The sequence below is a fragment of the Monodelphis domestica genome, chromosome 4, assembly GCF_027887165.1.
Source record: "Monodelphis domestica isolate mMonDom1 chromosome 4, mMonDom1.pri, whole genome shotgun sequence".
NCBI lineage: Eukaryota > Metazoa > Chordata > Mammalia > Didelphimorphia > Didelphidae > Monodelphis > Monodelphis domestica.
In genome coordinates this window covers 305,987,515-306,004,477 of record NC_077230.1, presented here as the reverse complement: position 1 = coordinate 306,004,477, position 16,963 = coordinate 305,987,515, and the positions used below count along the sequence as shown (strand labels likewise).

The window sequence follows — 16,963 nt, the reverse complement described above, 5'->3', positions numbered from 1 at the left end:
TATGTATTTTATAGTAGATGGTAAATATATATAATACTAATATTGTGAGTAAGGGTTAATAGTGATACCTCACAAATAGAGTATTGATTTATTATTTTTAATATCAATTATAATTTGTAACCATGCTGAAATTCTGAATGGATTTTCATTTTCAGTCCCCCCCACACCTACAAAAAATTTGAAAGAGAATTCATGAATTGGTCCCAGGAAAACAAGTTATTTTCATGAGCTGGAGGACCTTTGCAAAACCATCTATGAACTTGTTATAGTGATTCTCATCTGACAACAGTTTCAGTTATTGCTGTGAGGAAATGTTATCCTAGTTGAGTGTCACAGGATGGTAGAAAAGCTTTATCTACTACAAGTATAAATCTATAATTCTTTTCATTCTCTGTGCTCAAGTACTATATGTATGCTCTATGTTATGGTGAATTTTTGTGCATTCTTGATATATTCTTATTCAGAGATAATTAGTCTTGAAATGGCTTCTATGATCCAGAGGAATTATATCTAAAATATACTTTTTTAATTAAACAAGTTGCCTTTTCTGATTAATGTAATTTTTGCAGGTTGGTCTGATCAAAATAATAAAAAAAATCAAAGTAATTTCCACTCTCCCCTGGGATCTGTGAACCTTTGCTTTTGTTTTAATACTTTTATTTGATATTTGGTATTTCAAAATCATTAGTTCCCTTTGTAATCCTATATATTTTCTTTTAGAAATTTAAAAAATTATTCTGAGAGGAAAAAGTCACTGTATTTATTTTGCCAGATTGACAAAGTGTGGATCCTGCTCTTCCTCAACCTACCCCCACCCCCAAAATAGTTATGAATCTCTACTACAATGGAAGAACTGAACATGTGAAAAGACAAAATCCTTAATCTTATGAAAGAGCTACCTCACCTTGGTTAAATCATTTAACCTTCATGTTTCAAATTGAAACAATATTATTAGCAATTCCTAATAGGATGAGCAAGTTGTTATGAGACTTAAATGTAACTTTGTTAATACAGTATAAATGTAAACTACTGTTTTTATTCATCTCTCTTCTCCTTCATGTACTCATTTCCTACTTCATGTCTTCCAAAAGCCAGTGCATCATGCTATCTCCTGTGTGTCCTCTTTATTCCCATAGTAGAGTGGTACCCTCATTTTCATGTGTAGCAACTTGTTCCCATATTTTTCCTCCTTACTTCCTATTCAAAATTTATTCATCCTGTGTCCATTGCTTTTGTGTTGCCAAAGACATGTTTAAGGGATGAGACAATCTGTACTGATGTTAATAGCCCATGTCAATGTATCCTTCCTTCTCCACCCATATATAATTTCATTTGTCTCAAGACAAGATGCTTTAAGCAAAAGAAAGGGAAGGAGAAAGGTAAAGATGGTTACCGAATTGGAACTTTTCTACCTCTTTCTTTGAACTGTAAAACCCTTATGAAAATGGAGGCAACATTCCTTCTAGAACACTTTAGGTACTTAGTTATGCAAATATCATATCAAGTAGTTAAAAGATTATGTTAGCCATGAAGTCAAGTCCCTGAGCCTTGGGTGCCAGGTGCCTTTACCTGGGCAGTCATCTTAATTTTACTCCTTTCTCTTTTTTTTCTTTCCTTGAAATTAAAGCCTCATCACATGTGGTTTGGATCTAACAAAAGAGGCAAATATTTCAGGGGCAGTAGCTCTTGAAACTGGCACAATGCAGATTGTGAGCGGGACAGAATAATAAACCTTTCTGTTTGATATTTAAAGCAAAGACTATTTAAACTATTAATTCTCAGTAAGGGTTGGGGAAATAGGAGGAGTGGTGGAATACTGACCTCTGTACCTGGTTCCCTAATTAAGAACTGGTTCCTGAGTAAAGACAACCTTGACATGTGTTGTCTTCACATTTCATGACCTGTATAATAGGTGCCCAATCCCTACCAGCCATCTGAAAGCTGGTAAGAATCCTGGTGGCCTCCCATTACAAACTAAAATACTTCATTTGGGGTGGGGAGTAGGGGCTGCAGTTACAGAAGTACATGTAGTTCAAGGGAATGACTCTTGGAGTATGTATGGTCCTACAACCTGGACTCACATCACAATTCTGTTTCTTGAGTGACTTTGGACAAACTATTTCATCACTCTGGATTTCAGTTCTTCATCTGCAAAAATAAAAAGACGAGACTAAATGATTTCTTAACTCCTTTCTAGCTGCAGAACCTCTGAACCTTTCTTAGTGGAAAGCAGGAGCTCTAGGACTCTCCCAGATCTAGGGTGGCTTTTCCACTGACTCTAATGCTTTCCTCAAGATAGTGTAAGCTTTCAAAACCTAGGACTTTTTTTTCTTCTTGTTAGCAAAGATATATTGATGAGATTTTAAATAACACTAGTTTCACCTATTTTTGAATCCTCCCCAGTTTTGTAATATGTATTGAATATATTGTATTGAATATTTTTTTGAATTGAATATATTGAATATATTGTAATATGTATTGAATATATTGAAATATATTTCCAGTCATTTCTGAGGCTTTTCAATTCATGGACTTAAATTTGGATGTTTATTTTTGTTTCTTAAAAATAATCTTTAAGTTCTTTGGTGGTTGTCTTCATTCCATTTTTATATTCTTAGATAATTCAACTAGACCCTGCATGGTTTAAATGTGTATTTATTGATTGAGAGCCAGGCCTAGAGATGGGAGGTCCTGGATTCAAATCTGGCCTCAGACATGTCCCAGCTGTGTGACCCTGGGCAAGTCACTTAACCCTCATTGCCTAGCTCTTACCACTCTTCTCCCTTGGAACCAACACACAGTATTGATTCCAAGATGGAAGGTAAGGGTTTTAAAAAATGTGTATTTATTACAGAATATCTTACCTTCTCTTGATTCCGCAACATCTGAGACCTAGGTTTTGAGGGAAAATACAATTGCTGTCTTGTAGTAAAAAAAATAATGACAGAATAGTAATAACTATGATATTCCTTCAAATTCATATGCTATGCTGTAAAGAGTTAAAATATTTTATATACTGTATTCCTTATTGTTGTGACATCCTGTTTAACATAGATATCAAATGCTTTGCCAGAAGTCAGGTGGCAAAATTGATTGTAGTTTTTGTTTTTTCCAATTCATTTTATTTTTTTTTTGTACTCAAACATCCAAAAAGAACATTCCCATATGTACAACAGAACACCACAAGAGGATTGTAATAAAACAATGAATTTGCATTTCATGCTGCTATTTTTTATTCAGCTCCTCCATTCACCTCCCCACACCATAGAAGACATCATCCAGTAAAATGTATAGATTATGTCTTCTATGTTTCCACTTCTCATTGCATTCTTTGGAGGTGAACATTCATAGGTTATTCTTTAAATATTAAATCTGTGCCTGTACAGCGTTCTATTGGTTCTACTCATTGCACCCTTCATTATTTCACGTTCTTTCCAAGTTTTCTTAAAATTAATCTGCTCTTCATTTCTTATGGAGCAGTAGTGTTCCATCACAATTATATACCACAATTTGTTTAGCTATTCCTCAATTGATGGAAATCCTTCCAATTTCCAATTTTTGTGGGGGGGGTGGGTTTTTTTGTTTTTGTTTTTTGCCAGCACAAAAAAAGAGCTGCTAAAAAGATTTTGAAACATATAGGTTATTTTCCTGATCTCCCCAGGAAATAGACCCAGCAGGTATTTACAGTTTTATACCTCTCTGGGCATAATTCCAAGTTGCTCTCCAAAATAATTGGATCAGTTCACAGTGCCATCAACAGCATGTTAATGTCTCCTCTTGTCCACATCTTCTCCAATATTTGTCATTTTTCCTTTTATCATTTTAGCCAATCTGATGAGTGTGAGATGATAACTTAGAATTGTTTGGTTTGCATTTCCCTAATAAGTAGTGATTTAGAGCATTTTTTCATATACCTATGTAGAACTTTGATTTCTTTATTCCAAAACTATTTGTATCTTTTGTCCATTTATCAATTGGGGGATGGCTCTTGTTCCCAATAAATTTGATTTAAAGTTATCTATTTATTTTTAGATATGAGAGCTGTATCCAAGAGACTCTCTAGGAAAAATTTCCTCCAATTTTCTGCTTTCCTTCTAAACTTGGTAATATTTGTTTTATTTGTACAAAAACTTTTCAACTTAATATACTCAAAATTATCCATTTTAAATCTTACAATGTTCTCTATCTCTTGTTTCCTCATGAATTCCTCTCCTATCCATAAATCTGATAGTTTGTTCCCTGTTTTTCTACTTTGCTTTCTTCTTTTATGTCTAGATCTTGTATCCATTTTATATCCATCCTATCTTAATGAATGGTGTAAGATGTTGGTCTATACCTCGTTTCTACTTTTAAAGTGTCCCAGTAATTTGTACCACATAGTGATTTCTTATCCCCATAGCCTGGATCTATACTTTGTCAAATACAAGGTTACTATAATCTCTTTTTTGTTACTGCTTGTTATATGTCTTTTCTGTTCTGCTGATCTACCTTTCTATATCTTAGCTTATTAATGCCAAATAGTTTTAATGATAACTGTTTTATAATGCAGTTAATAATCTACTACTGCTAACCCTTCTTTCTTTACATTTTTTCTTTACTTTTCATGGCATTCTGGATCTTTTGTTCTTCCAAATTAATTGTTATTATTTTCTTCTAGTTCAATAAGATACTTTTTTGACAATTTAATTGGGATGGAATTGAATAAATAGATTAGTTTAAATAAGATTATCATTTTAATTATATTGACTCTGATCATCAATGAACAGTTAATATTTCTCTAATTATTTAGATCTGACTTTATTTGTGTGAAAAGTATTTTATAATTATATTTGTGTAGTTTCTGGGTTTATTTTGGCAGGTATACTCACTTGTTTCCTGACATTTTCCCATCCATGTTCTCTCCCTCCAATCTTCCCCAAACAGCTAGTTATATTATATAAATTGTACATTTGTATAATACATGTTTCCATGTTAATTATATTGTGAAAGAAAACTCATATTGCTTACAATGGGGAAAATTCATAGAAGAAATAAAGTGAAAAATAATATGCTTCAGTTGTCATTCAGACTATCAGTTCCTTGTATGATAATGGATAACTTTTTTCATTAAATTCTTTTTTCTATAGTTTGGGAATCAATCGAATGATGACGCTACTCCAACTCAGGAGAACCTTAAGTTTGAGCTCCAGCTTGAGACTATAAGTTAATATTTAGGAGCAGCTAGGTGGCACAATGGATAGAGTGCCAGTCCTGGAGTTGGAAGACTCATCTTCCCGAGTTCAAATCCAGCTTCAGACGCTTCCTAGCTGAATGACCCTGTGCATATCATTTAACTCTGTTTACCTCCATTTCCTCATCTGCAAATGAGCTGGAGAAGGAAAAGGCAATGCATTTCAGTATCTTTGCCAAGAAAACCCGCAAATGTGGTCATAGAGTTGGATATGACTGAAAAACAACTGAACCTCAAAAAATAATACCTATGCTATAATTTGTTGTAAGGAAAGCTCTCTGTACCTTGGAGTGCTATAAAAATGTGAGCTATTATTAGGTGAGAAACTGTTCTATTTTTCAATCCCTCAAAAAAAAGGTAAGATTTCAAAACTTCCCTCAGGAGTCCTTTTGTGATATCTCATAACCCATTTTTCCTTCCTTCCTAAAAGAGCTTAAATAAATAAGCATACATGTTCTCTTCTTTGGGCAGTTTGCGTGAGAGTTATTACTAAAACATGAAAACCAGTTGTATTATGTATTCCTAGGTAAAGAAGTTGGTCATGAGTAGAAAGAACTTTACCAAGTGTTATTATTTAATATTATTTTAATTCATATTATGAGGCATTTAGATGAGGCAGTAGGCAAAGCATAAGATTTGAAGTCAGGAAGACCTCAGTTTGAATCCCTTTTCAGACAATTCTTAGCCTTGTAACCCTGGGCAAGTCACTAAACTCCTGCCAGTCTATTTCTTCATATGTCAAAAGGGAATAACAATAGCACCTATACTTCAAGGGTGAGATATTTGTAATGCACTTTGTAAACATTAAAGCACTATATAAATGCTAACTAATATTATTATACTTATTATAAATTATATAAAAACTATAGCAACAAAGTTTACTTTAAACATCGTATTGTCAATGGCCTTTTAGTCCTACCAGGCCATGTTGGTACTTATAATAAATATTGTTGCTATAATACTTACAAACAAGAATCCCCTCTCTGGCAACTTTAGGGAAACCTTTTCTCTGAAGAGCTCTGGTAGAAGAAAATATTGCCTCCCCAAGTCCATTCTACTTTTGAATAAATCAGTAAATCTCCTTCTCTATAATTTCTACCTTTTTTTATCATTCTACCCTTTGGAGTCTTATATCAATCTTTCAAATACTGGCAGATTGCTACCATGCTCCATACCACCACTAACCCTTCAATGCATCATTATTACAATAATTCATTTAGTTTAGATATTTTTCTCTTTTCCAGGCTAAACTTTCCTAGTTCCTTCCACAGACCCTTATGTGGCATAATCTTGAAGCTCTTCAATTCTCCTAGTGGCTCCCTTCTGGAGATTTTTCAAGCTTATTAATGTCTATATGTGGAGTCCAGCACTATTAGCAATATTTTTATAGTGATCTTACTAGGACACACTGCCTCAGTGTCACTTCATTCATTCTTCCTTTTAATGGGCTTTTCTTAATGATTGACTTAGCTTTTTTGACTATTGACACATTTTGTGCTTTATTAAACAATCAAGGTCTTTTTTTTTTTCAGATGAATTTCTCTTTAGTCATGTATCCTCTTTTACTTGAAAAGTTGTTATTGTCCACTTCCAGTTCATTTCTCTTGATCAAGTTTCATCTTGATTCAGCCCAATATTCTTGCCTGCAAAGTTTCTTTGTACCCTGGTTGTTATTAGGCATAAGCTAGGTTCCTGCTTTTGCATATATGAAAATTTGAAAATCATACCATCTACCTTTTTATTCCAACCATCACTAAGCATCATGGGCTGCTAGTTACTCCCTTACTATTTCCTTATTTTGGGTTTCAACTCCACATTAGTCATTTTTGTCCTGTTATTTCTACTCCATAATAGAGATGACATAGGGAAAAGCAACTTAACTCTGCTTTATCTTTGGCTTTATTATTATCCCCTCCAGTTCAAAACGGGGTCCTGTACCTTATTTGATTCTCCTGCCCCCAATCAGTAGTGATAAAAATAAACCCAAATAACCTTATCAGATAGAATATGTGTGATGTCACCAAATCAGAGGAAATTACCTGAATATCATTGGTTTGGGTTGAAAAAGTTCTCATAGAATAGAGTGAAAGATGACTCACAGGTCCCTTAGAAAGTATTTTTTGAACTTTAAAGACTTCAGTTTCTGATCAGTGTAATAGCCAGCTGTGACTCCAGAGGATGTGTGAGGGGCAATGACAAAAAGGTGATAGACCTAGCATACAACATGAGGTATAGTTTTTTTGGACATGGCCAGTGTAGAAATTCGTCTTACCTCTTACTATGCATATGAATTCTTATATAAATTTCCTTTTTTTTTTTGCTACACTTTGTTTTTATTTGATTTTCATTTTTTTTAAGTGGGGCCAGGAAGAAGAGGGGGAAATGGTTGTTAATTGAAAACTAAAATAAATAAAAAGGAAAGTGTTTGGAGAGCTGCCCCTTAGAGATGCAGTTGGCATGGATGTTGACTGCATTTTGTCCAAGGTAAAGTAAATATTAGGCTTGTAGAGTTCAAGTAGGTCAGGAAAACCAGAGGGCACTCACTCTTCAATCACATGCCATTCCTCAAGCAAAATGATCTTGGTAAAACTAGGGAGAGTTTATTGCTCCCAAAACATATTGTCTTTTAAGGAAGAGATGCTTAACCTCTGCACTCAGTGAATGTGGACAACCTACAGCCAGTGACTGACAAGGTCTCCACTGGACCACCAAGCCTACTGCAGAATATGCATTTCAAGTGAATTCTTGTAATATTTTTATGGAGGGGGAGGCAGGAGAAGAATCTTGTTGTGATAGAAGGGCATTCCTTCTCAGGAGCAAATGTTTGTGTTTCTTCAGGAAAATACTGCACTTAGAACCCAATGTTTCCAAAGGATTTAAACAAGATTTGGTTTCCTTGGCAACCAGGTCCTTTCAGGCTGGTGACACACATTTTCAAAGGCAAGATCAGGAGCACCCTAGTCTGTTGCTGGCAAAAGTCACCTTGAAGCTGAAGCAGGAAGCTGCTCTTTTTGCAGGGAATGGTAGTTCTGGAGACTTTTTATTTGTTTGTTTTTAAAAGCTTTGTAAATGGTTGGCCTTTGATTCTCTCCCTGGGGAAGAAATGTCAGGTTATTGTGTGTTTTGGAGGTAGGTAGTCAGAATAAAGGAAGGGGGAGAGGGAGAAAATAAGTTTTGGAAAATGTTGGGTGAGAAGAAGCTGGCAAAGGCAGTTATCACTCTCTACTTGAGCTTCTGCATTAGGATTTAGGGGAATATTATAGCAGAGTAGCTAATCTTTTTGTGGCCAGGGCTGCTTGCCTATGTTGATAAGCATGATTAAAAACTTTTAAAGCCAAATGCATTAACAAATGCCTTATAGCTGCCAGGGATGCTTATGGCCACCCACACTTTGCAACTAACCCAGAAAAGCCGGGCTGCTTCTACAACAGGTTTTGGGTGTATAGGATTCCAAGGCCCCTTAAATAGATCTCTTAAGTTTATTTGGACAAGCTTGGAATCCAAAATTGTCCAAGTCTAAAAATGTTTTCTTACTATTGTCAGCAACCAACTACAAATGCACAAAACAAAATGAGTTTCTTCTGTTTAATGGGGATAGGGAAAAAGGCTGAGATTATTTTTAATCCTATGACTTATGTGCTAACAAAAATAGGCCTGTTTTTGTCTTAACTATGGAATTCTGTTTTTCAAGAACTAGCAAAAGACACACTAGACAGTTTAGATAAATCTACTCAGAACCCACCATCAAGATGCACAATTCAGATAAAATTCAAAACCCTAGGCTTTTGCTTTAGCCATCAAATGATCATAGAATCATGAGACTGAGATCACAGGATCAGAGATGTAAAGTTTAAAGAGATGTTAGGCATGATCTAGTCCAAACCCCTCATCTGACAGAAGTAAATGAAACTCACACATCATAATTCAGTTAAGAATGAGGACTAGGAAACTGATATTTAAGATGGATAAATCAGGGGGTCTTCATGACTCCTTAGGGGGGGCCCTTTTGTGTACTAGCCTGGAGGAACTATTGGCTTGACAAGCAAAAGAAATGAAAATATTAACTGTCTTAGAAACATTTCAGCCTTGTCTATCTCACCACTAGTCACCTAATGCTCTAGAGTATTTATTAAACATTTGCTATATGCCATGCATTGAAATAAGTGCTGGACATACAAATAAAGATTGCAACAGTTGACTGAAGGAAAGTGGATAATAACTGGGGGGGGCAGAAGTGGCAGATACTGGGTGGATCAGCATCAGTCTCTAAGAATTCTAGATCAAGAGCAAGATCCGCATCAAGCTGAGAGCTGACAAAACACAAATCACTCAACTGATAAAACAAAGGTAATTTGATTTTAGACTATATTAAGAGAGGAATGGAGAGGAAATATGATATAGTGGCTAGAGAGCCAGCCAAGGAGATATTGATCAAAGTCTCACCTTTGACTAAGTGACCTTGGAAAAGTCATTGATCTTCTGTGTAACCTAGATTGTTCTCCATTACTTTAAGTTTCAGATATAGTGTCAACTTGCAATAGTAGAGGGACTTTCCTTCCTTACCTGGAAGTTCTCTTTGAGAGTAAAAACAAAAGTTCAACCAACCTCCCTAAGAGAGGAATAGTAACAAGACAGATTGATTTACAAAGTATTATCTTCAATTTCAGACTCCACATTTTAAAAGGGCATTGATAGACTGGAGAGTGTTCAAAGGACGATGATCAAGATAGTTAAAAGTGTTATGCCATACAACAGTAGATTGGAGGAACTGATTATGTTTAGCCTAGAAAAGAAAAGACTTGGGGGGAGATGGTAATTATCTTTAAGTATTTGTATGAGCATCTGATGGAAGAAGAATCAGGTTTATTCTCTTTTCTCACATAAATACCCTCAACTAAGGGTTCTGATTGGATCTGGTTGGGGACCTGATCCAAAGAGTATCCCCAGGATATGGTCCTGGATCATCATGAGTCCAGAGCTATTTTATGGGGTTTGGGGGGAGGGCGTTTGGGGATGGCTAGAAGGGCTTGGGATTACTTTTTTTCTCTTAATACATAACAAAATGATCATTATCACTATCAGAAGTTGATGCTTTTCTGCCTCATTGTTAATATTCTTTTGTTTGGAGCTGATAAATTCTCAAACTTCACCACCTTTCTTCACCGTAAGGAAGAAAACTAATAGATTCAATTCCTTAGCAACAAAGCGCCAGGCTAGCAGTAGATTTTTAGGAGAGATCCTGATGTTATCTTTTAGATTTTTTCAACTTCATGCATCCTCTGAGCTTTTTGTGTGCAGAGAGGAATTCTTTACACAATTATATTTTCTAGGTTTGAGAGAGTGCATGACACATAATTTACATTTTGCTGATATTAAGATTTGGAGTTTTTCCCCCTTTTCACCATTCTTTCCCTAGGTAGATGACATAAAGTAATTATTTGTTGTACAGTTATTTCTCACATCCAACTCTTCTTGAACCCATCTGGGCTTTTCTTGGCTGAGATATAGCAGTGATTTGCCATTTCCCTCTCCAACTCATTTTATGGATTAAGACCTGAGACAAACAAGATTTAATTTGTCCAGGATCACACTGCTAGTAAATGTCAGAGACCAGATTTTGAACTCAAATCTTCCTGACTCCAAGCCTGAAGCTCTAGCCACTGTGCCATTTAGCTGTTCTGATTTAAATAATAATGATGTATGTGTCTATGTGTTTGTATATATACATATATAACATATGTGTGTGTTATAATTCTAAAACAAAAAACTATATATTCTATTCAAATGAAGTACATAAAATATAGGACAAGACAGTGTTGTCATTCTCTAACTGTGATCAATATGATGAAACTAAAGTCACATCTTTGCCCTCAAGTTTCTCCTATGGAAACCTCATATTGTCACCAGTCTTTCCATTTATGCTGTTATCATCATTGTTATTTTTTTGGAGAAAGAGTTTGAAAAGATGAATACATTGGTCTCAATGGCTTACTCTATTAATCTAAAGTACTTTATCATAACATCATAACAGAAGCAAAGGGCAGGCTGGTTCCCAACTTATAGTATAATAACTTGACATTTTAAAAGCAAATATTCAGTATTAAAGAGAATCTTTATAATAACAAGATAAGAGTTCATTTCTTTTGTAGGAGCTGTTCAAATGGGAATCAGTAGCAATAAGAAGTATGTAAGTGCAAGATTAAATGCCCAATTATAAGTGTAAAGCTCTGAGAAATGATTGACTGTATATAGTGTTTATCTTTATAACTTTATATAGCATTGTTTCTTTTTCAGCATATCCAAGGATAACTACAACTGAAATAGTGTCAAAGGCATATGTAATATTTTGAAAATCCCTGAAACATTCATAATTTTAAAAAATATTCTTGCAAGTTGCAACATGAAAAGGTTTTAGAGGCTTTGGGATTTTTTTAAAGCATTTGTTATGAAAGTTTTCACTTGCTGTTAACCTGTTTTTGTGACTATTTGTATACTTGATGTGTATTTATTTGTTTTTATTCTGGTACATTGTTGTTCAAGTGATTTGTTAGTTTAGAAATTTGAATCATTAATTAAGAGCAATTTTAAAAATTGAAAGGTACCATTTAATTTTAACTGGAAAGAAGGAATATTAAGAGACTGATCTTACAAAATATCTTCTGGAGGTGACTGAATTCTATTTTCATTCATTTAATAAGACATTTCACTTTCTACATGCAAATTATTGCATTTGAAACTGGGGGGATGAAAGGGATATAGATGATGCCTCATATTCTTAGGATTTTATAGAGGTCTACAAAGATTCTGCAGTATAAAGATATATAACATTATTGGGAAAGGTTTAAGAAAAGGCATTAAGACACTATGAACAATTTGTTCATTTGTTTATTTGTTGTTGTTCAGTCACTTTCAGTCTTGACTGGCTCTTTGTAACCCCATTTTGGGATTTTCTTGGCAAAGATACTGGAATTGTTGGCCATTTCCTTCTCCAGCTCATTTTACAGATAAGGAAACAGAGTCAAATGTGGTTGTCTTGAGATGGGTCACATAGCTAGTAAAAGTGTCTGAGACTGGATTTAAATTAAAGTCTTCCTAACTCCATGCCTGATGCTCTATCTACCCCACCACCTAGCTGCCCTCAAATTGATAGCTGAGATCCTGAAAGGCTCTAAATCATTTAAACCAACTTCTTTATTTTAAATATGAGAAAAGTGAGTCCTAGGGGAAGTTAAGCATCTCGCTCAAGATCACAGAGGAAGTGTCATGTTCATTGTAAGAAATGAAATTTTAACACATAGTTAAACTACTACCTAGATGAAAAACTTGTCAAGATTAAACATCTAATTGTCTTATGCTACACTTGCCTCATTTGTAAAAATTTTAATACATTATACCTATTGATATTACGTGGAGTTTGTGTAGATTAGTTGACTCTCTGCATTTCAGTGAAAATAAGTATTATTGATTGTGCTCAATTTCTTCATTTTTTGTTAATAGAATTTATTTCCCAAGTATCTCAGGCTCTCCTCCCCACACCATAGAAGGCATCCTCTGGCAAACAGTTATATATATATATATATACATATATATATATATATATATATATGTATATATATATATATATATATGTGTGTGTGTGTGTGTGTGTGTGTGTATATATAATGTCTTCAATGTTTCCACTCCTCAGTTTATTCTCTAGAGGTAAACACTCTCAAGTTATTTTTCAAATATTAAATCTGTAGCTGTATATGCTATTCTTTTGATTCTACAAGTCAGTGGCATAAACCTAATCAGTCTAGTGTAAACTTTCTTCTGACTTAATTTGAACTACAAATTTACTATTAGAAGGGGACCTTAAAAATAATTTTTCAAACTCCCTCATTTTACCAATAAAGAAAAACCAAGCCCTAGAGAAAGTGACACAACTAATTAGTGACAGAGTCAGGCCAAGAGCTCTGGTGCCTTGATTCTCATTTCACATTTCTTTCCAACATAACCACTCTACTTCTGTTGCTCACTTTACTTCTGTACAAAACATTTTAAATATCCACATTTGACATTTGGAGAAATGGAGAATTGGAATGATTGTATATCTTATATCCTAGGAAAGTCTATACTTTGACTTTTAAATGTCATATTGTCACTATCAACTCCCTGAGAGTGAATAATTCTTCTGTTTTTCAGTGACTTGTTAATACTTTTGTTCAGTAGTAATGTAGGAGATACCTTAGTAACTATACTTTTCACTACACACATCTGCAAGAAAACTTTTTCTTTGAATCCACAGTCTTATCCTTTGGTCTACTTGTACTCCTCTCTCCACTGTCTCTCTCTGCCTCAGTCTCTCTCTGTCTCTGTCTGTCTGTCTCTCTTTCTCCAATTCTCACTACCTCTCTCTCCCCAGCTCTGCCAGTCTCAGTCTGCTAGTAATTCCGGAAGGAGGAATAAATCAAAAGGAAATTTCTATAGATGAACTATTAAAAAGTCACATATCCTCAACATATATTATTTTCCTACCCATTGTTCATAAAATAACTTTCTTTCCTTTAGCTTATCACAAGCTATTAGTTTTGTGTTCCTCTTTTTCTGATTAGAAGCACATCATTAGTTTCTTTAACCTGTCTTGAGTGGCATATATTCCTTCAGATTCAGAAATTGAAGGTCTTTTTAAGTCTTTATCTATGTAACATATTGTTGAAACAGGCTTGGTCTTTTCATGTTCTGCAGAATATTTCATTCATACTGGAATGGGTAATTTGTTTTTGTTTACATTTTGTAGTAGAGATTCAAGTTTTGAATGAAGAGGTTGGATGAGAATAAGATAATAGAAGAATATATAATTGGAAAGAACTTCAAAAACCATCTTTCTTCAGAATTTCCCTATTTTTGTTCCCTATTTCTATAGGTTTAGTTATCCAGCTTCACAACCTCTGATCAGGTATATTGTGAGGCTCAAATGGGAATGAATGTAAAGCCATTTTCAAACTTTAAAGCACTATATAAATAAATGCCAAGTAGTAGTAGTGGCAGTAGTAGTAACAGTAGTGGTTGGTTTTTCTATAGATTTTTCAGTTTGGCATTCCTTTGTAATTGACTAGTCTCCAGATTCTGTTAAGAGCTGCTTTAGAACTTGGAGAGCAGTACACAAAATAGCTTGGTCCCAGAGAACAGATAAATAAAGTATCATTTTCTTTCCTCCTCCAGAAGTGGGAAGAAAACTTGGGGCAGCAAGGGGAAGTGGGACTAGGGGCAATGCTGCTGTATGGTGGCAGAGGGGGGTGTGTGTGTGATATTGCTCTACTGTCCAAGGCAACTGTTTTACATCATGTACTTGATCAAAAGGGAGCATTCAGTTGGGGAGAACATCAGAAGATGACTGATATACAAGACAGCAATAAAACTTTATTTTTAAAAAGCTAATGTATACAGTACAATTTCCTGTCAATGTATTTATTCTTTCTTCCCTGAATTTGTTAGTTATATAATAGTATAAGATAAAAAATGGAGCCAGGTGTGTAGGGTGTTGTTTTAACTGAATAAAATGACCTTTGTTTCATATTAGGTAACTTATAAACCAGTTTTCTCTGGCATTGTTCCTTCCTCATATTCTTTTGAGATATGGAGCAATATTTATGCTTTTCAATCCTTTTTATAATCACATTTTTTGGTACTGGTGTTTTGGGTATGTTTAGAACTCCTTCATGTGTTTAATCTCTTCCTATAAAAAGAGTGTGAGATTTACTAGAAACTGTGGTTGACTGACTCTAAAGTGCCCACCATCCAGGTGAGGGATTATTGTCTGGGTTAGTAGTGATGGAGCTTGAAGCAGTCTTTGCCATAGCTGCATAACTAGTGTGAAATGGGATGATTTATAGGAAATCCAGCTGTGAGGGTTTTTTTCCCCCCTCGTTTCTCTTAGAGCTGGGGGCGGGGCTAAAACCCAACCTCAAACCGAGCAGACCATTGATCAGTCCAGGGGTGATGTAGAACGCGGTCTCACAGAAAACAGCTAAGCATCGGGGACATATTAGCTGACAGAGATAACGAGAAAGAAGCACTCAGTGACAGAAAAGGCCATCTGTCAGAGTCTGAGAAGCTGTTTGGAAGGAAGCAGAAAATGAAATGAAGAGAGTGATTTGGGTTCACAGCCTAAGGACATTTTTAGACAAAGTAAGTTTTTATCCCATAGTAGTAGAAATAGCGGTGGTGGGTAGACAGCAGTTACTTTTCTCCCGCTTTGATGAGCGCTGAATGGATGTATCCCATTTCCCCCAAAGAATACTTTGCATTTAGAAGCACCGACATCCTGTTTGAGTAGAACTTGGTTTTTTAAATAAAAGACAGTATATTCCACTTTTGTTATTCACATGTTGGTTTGGGTTTTTTTTTTTTTTGTATTTGAAAACTGCTAACATGCAAACAAGTTTAGAAGTTCTCTTACTAAACCTCATGTAGTGGTTTTACCTAATTTTTAGTTCTAGTTTTTCTTTAAAGTGGTTGAAGATTTAAGGCATCTTTCCTAAAAGGCAACTTTAGTAAGAGGGTGGCCTGTCTTTCCGTTTCAAGTGCCTGGCAAGAAACTGTACTGGGTTATTTATTCCACTGAACTGAGCATAGGTTACTCAGCTAGCCCTGGATATGCCCCTAATTTCCTATGTGTCTCCTAAATCACTTTAATAATGTTGGCATCCTTTTTTTGGAAAAAATAAATTAGTCTAAGTTGCCACAAGATCTTTCGTATTTTTACCTTTCTCCAGAGACCATCATCTCTCGTGGGGAAAAATGTACTATAAAGTAATCTTACTGTTTTCTGTTAACAAAGTTTTGACTTGGTTAGATTTTTTTCATTATTCACAGTAATAAGGTATACTCAAGTGTTTGTGCTTTGAAGTTAGATACTTCTGGTTTTATTAGGTAGCAATTTAGCTAATTCCAGAGGGGTCTAAAGTTATTCTTTGGAATGATAAGATTACATTAGCAATAGCAAAGTATACATAAAGAGTTCTGAAGGGGAACTCATGAGCCTCTTTATTTGGCCTGAGATGATTCTCTTAAGAGTTTATACAGAAAATGACTACTATTTTGCAATGATTCTAGTGTGTGCAGTCTGCTCCAAGCCAGAAGTGGAAGCATTGGCTGTAAACTTAAAAAAAAAAAAAGCAAAAGCAAAAACCGCTCAGTATTATGGCCCAATATGGATGACAAAAACTCCGTAGCATGTGTGGGAAAATGGCTGCAATCCAATGTCTGGAATCGTTTATCTTCTAGTAGAGTCTGGAAGATGACTGTTTTATGTATTTTACAGAAATCCCCACTGATTGATTTCATTTACATGGAGAGAGGGAATAGTGACTGCTGATGGAGGCAACCAGAGAGAAAGAAAAGTATTGATCCTTTTTATGGTTTTTCTAACATCCTGAACTCATTAGGGTTTTTTGGGTTTTATTTTGTTTTTGCACCTCTAAATAAGAGTGTATGATTACTGACAACCATGTGGTTTCTATAGGGGTCTTTCTTTGGCTTTTTAAATAAATACCATATTTTTGCTTTATATTTGGAAGATTCAGTAAACTGATAGTTGAAGGTTCTGTTTTCCCATCTTTTTGAGGTTTAACTTGCTTCCTTCTGTCTAGAAGAATGAGGGAATACAAGATAACCAAAATTACTAATCCATATGTAATGAATTAGCGTCATAAATAGGGTATCCTGTCCAATGTAGGAGGTATGCCATTC

At 34.9% G+C, this 16,963-nt stretch overlaps 1 protein-coding gene across 9 annotated transcripts in view; it reads left to right on the top strand.

Annotated features, from left to right (window-relative positions):
• The window catches only part of STARD13 (StAR related lipid transfer domain containing 13), a 799,642-nt gene that overhangs the window by 662,642 nt on the left and 120,037 nt on the right, over positions 1-16,963 (top strand). Inside the window, exon 1 of one of the 9 annotated variants that reach the window (XM_056825165.1) lies at positions 14,733-15,400. The exons of the other annotated variants lie outside the window; for them this stretch is intronic. The gene's annotated coding sequence lies outside the window, so the exon portion shown is untranslated. Of the gene's footprint in view, positions 1-14,732; positions 15,401-16,963 lie in introns of those variants that run through there. 9 annotated transcript variants of the gene reach the window in all.